Raw genomic sequence first — 4,041 nt, 5'->3', positions numbered from 1 at the left:
TTTTTTTTTGTGTGTTTTTTTTTTTTTTTTCTTTTTTCCCCTGGAACACTGACCAGATTAGGCTTGCTTAAACAGTCACATTTAGTCCATTCTGTAGATGTAAATTCTACACCTACCTACCTTATCATCTCTTTCTCTCAGGAGTAATTAGACTATATAGTTTCTCTGGATTACACCAGCATCCTTCTATCACCTAACCAACCATATTCCACTCTTTAGCTCTTTGAAAAAAGCTCCTTGTCCCTTCTGCCTGTTCATTCTACTTCCAATTTTGCCTCATCCCCGCCCTGTCTTCTCTCTCTTTCTCTATGCTCTTCAACCACCACGGCAAAAACCCGGCTATTTAATTGTAGCTGGGAAATATGGTAATATGCTTTAAACCGTTCTTTGTCCATTGGTTTTCTTTTTCCTTTTCTTCTTTTTGACCTTTTTATGTATTTTTTATTTTCTATTATTCGCCTTCCCTCCTCCATCTTTTCTCGTAACTTCTTCATTTTCCCTCTCGGTTTGCATGTTTGTTGGATTTTTCTGTGCGTTTGTGTGCCTCTGCTCCCTGTGTCTGTCTCTCTGTTTTCTTCTCCAGGGCTACCTCAAGAAACAAGCCAAAGTACACAAGATGGAGAATCCCAAATATCACTACGAGTAAGAAAATAAAATAACCAAGGTCTCAACAAGAGAGACCAAGAGATACCATTCAAAAAACACTCTCTGAAAGGATACACCCTGGAAAGTCAAAGAGTCTTCTTGGTTATAGCAGCATTCACAGGTGCAGAGAGCATACAAAGTCTAAAACTAACAAGAGACAGAAAGCCAACTAAAATGATGAAACGAAAGAGCTCTCCTCCAAAGAAATTCCAAGAAGAATTGACAGGTAATGAACTGCTCAAAACAGATATAAGCAGCATAATTGAACAAGATTTTAGAATAATAATCATAAAATTAATTGCTGGGCTTGAAAAAAGCATAGGGGACATCAAAGAAACTATGGCTACAAGCAACATAGAGCATAAAAATAGGCATGATGAATTAAAAAATGCGATAATTGGGATACATAATAAATTGGAGGCATCCAATGCACAGATTGAAGAGGCAGAAAGGAGAATAAGTGACTTAGAAGACACCATTACAGAAAAAGAGGAAACTGAGTGAAAAAGAGACAAACTGATCCAGGAACATGAAAGAAGAGATCAAGAGCTCAGCGATACAGTCAAACACAACAATATCTGTATCATAGGAATCCCAGAAGAGGAAGAGAGAGGGAAAGGTGTTGAAGGAGTCCTGGAACAAATTATAGCAGAGAACTTCCCCAACCTGGGGAAGGAAGTAAATGTTGAAATACAAGAGGCACAGAGGACTCCCCTCAGACATAATTTGAATCAATCTTCTGCACAGCATATCATAGTAAAAATGGCAAAAGATAAGGACAAAGAGAGAATTTTGAAAGCAGCTAGGGAGAAAAGGGCCCTAACATACAAAGCGAAACCTATCCGAGTGGTGACAGACCTATCTATTGAAACTTTGCAGGCCAGAAAGGAATGGCAGGAGATCTTCAATGTGATGAACAGAAAAAATATGCAGCCAAGAATTCTCTACCCAGCAAGCCTGTCATTCAAAATAGAAGGAGAGATAAAAGTCTTTCCAAATAAACAGAAATTGAAAGAATTTGTCACCACTAAGCCAGCCCTACAAGAAATCCTGAGGGGGACGCTGTGAAGGAAATGTTGCAAGGAACAAAGATACCAGAGACACCACCATAAACATGAATCCCACAAAGTACACAAAGACTCTAAACCCACATATCCAATAATAACACTGAATGTAAATGGGCTAAATGCTCCAATCAAAAGACATAGGGTACCAGAATGGATAAAAAAACAAAATCCATCTATTTGCTGCCTACAAGAAACGCATTTATCTATAAACCCAGGAAGATACCTTCAGATTAAAATAAGGGGATGGAGAAATATATATCATGCTACTGGAAATTAAAAGAAAGCTGGATAGCTATACTTATATCAGACAAACTGGACTTTAAATTAAAGACAATAACGAAATGAAGAAGGGCATTACATAATAATTACAGGGTATATCCATCAGGAAGAACTAATATTCATAAATGTCTATGCACTGAAAATGGGAGCACATAAATACTTAAACCAATTAATCACAAACAGAAACAATCTTATAGATAAGAATGTGCTAATAGCAGGGGACTTTAATACTCCACTTACAGCAATGGATAGGTCAACAAGACAGAAAATCACTAAAGAAATAATGGACGTGAAAGACACATTGGACCAGATGGATCTGACGGATATATTTAGACCTCTACATCCTGAGGCCAGGGAGTTCACTTTCTTCTCAAGTGCACATGGCACATTCTCCAAGATAGATCACATACTGGCACATAAGGCAGCCCGCAATAAATATAAAAGAATTGAGATCATACCATGCACACTGTCAGATCATAATGCTTTGAAACTTGAAATCAATTACAGGAAGAAGTCTGGAAAACCTCCAAAAACATGGAGGTTAAAGAACACCCTACTAAAGAATGAATGGGCCAATCAGGCAATAAGAGAAAAAACTGAAAAATATATGGAAACAAATGAAAATGAAAAACAACAATCCAAAATCTATGGGATGCGGCAAAGGCAGTCCTAAGAGGAAAGTACATTGCACTCCAGGCCTATTTCAAGAGATTAGAAAAAGCACAAATTCAAAATCTAACAGCTTACCTAAAAGAACTAGAGGCAGAGCAACAAGAACGCCCTAAACCCAGTAGAAGAAGAGAAATAGTAAAAATCAGAGCAGAAATAAACAACATAGAGACCAAAGAAACAACTGAACAGATCAATGAAACCAATAGTTGATTTTTTGAAAAATAAACAAAGTTGAAAACCTCTAGCCAGGCTTCTCAAAAAGAAGAGAGAGAGCACCCAAATAGACAAAATCATGAATGTAAATGGACTTATTACAACCAACCCCTCAGAAATGCAAGCAGTTATCAGGGAATACTATGAAAAATTATATGCCAACAAATTGGACAACTTAGAAGAAATGGACAAATTCCTAAATACACACTAACTACCAAAATTCACACAGGAAGAGATAGAAAATCTGAACAGACCCATAAATAGTGAAGAAATCGAATCAGTTATCAAAAATCTCCCAACAAATAAGAACCCTGGACCTGATGGCTTTCCTGGGGAATTCTACCAGACATTTAAAACAGAATTAATCCCAATTCTTCTCAAGCTATTCCAAAAAATAGAAATTGAAGGAAAACTTCCAGACTCATTTTATGAAGCCAGCATCACTCTGATTCCCAAGCCAGACAGAGATCCAGCAAAAAAGGAGAACTACAGGCCAATATCCTTGATGAATACGGATGCAAAAATCCTCAACAAGATACTTGCAAATCGAATCCAACAGCACATAAAAAGAATGATCCACCAAGATCAAATGGGATTTCATTCCTGGGTCACAGGGCTGGTTCAATATTCGCAAATCAATCAATGTGATACATCACATCAACAAAAGAAAAGATAAAAACCATATGATCCTGTAGATAGATGCAGAAAAATCATTTGACAAGATACAACATCCCTTCTTAATAAAGACTCTAGAGAAAGTCGGGATAGAAGGAACCTACTTAAACATCATCAAAGCATCTATGAGAAGCCTTCAGCTAACATCATCCTCAACGGGGAAAAACTGAGAGCTTTCCCCCCGAGATCAGGAACACGACAGGGATGTCCACTCTCACCACTGTTGTTTAACATAGTGCTGGAAGTCCTAGCATCAGCCATCAGACAAAAAAGGAAATCAAAGGCATCAGAATTGGCAGCAAAGAAGTCAAACTTTCACTTTTTGCAGACGACATGATACTCTACATAGAAAACCCGACAGACTCCACAAGAAGCCTACTAGAACTGATCCAAGAATTCAGCAAAGTTTCAGGGTACAAAATCAAGGTACAGAAATCGGTTGCATTTTTATACACCAATAATGAAGCAACAAAAAGAGAAATCAAGAAAC

The sequence above is a fragment of the Hyaena hyaena genome, unplaced genomic scaffold (assembly GCF_003009895.1).
Source record: "Hyaena hyaena isolate Hyena2069 unplaced genomic scaffold, ASM300989v1 scaffold_339, whole genome shotgun sequence".
Classification (NCBI taxonomy): domain Eukaryota; kingdom Metazoa; phylum Chordata; class Mammalia; order Carnivora; family Hyaenidae; genus Hyaena; species Hyaena hyaena.
The sequence above is the reverse complement of the archived record's forward strand: the minus strand, read 5'-3'. Positions refer to the sequence as shown.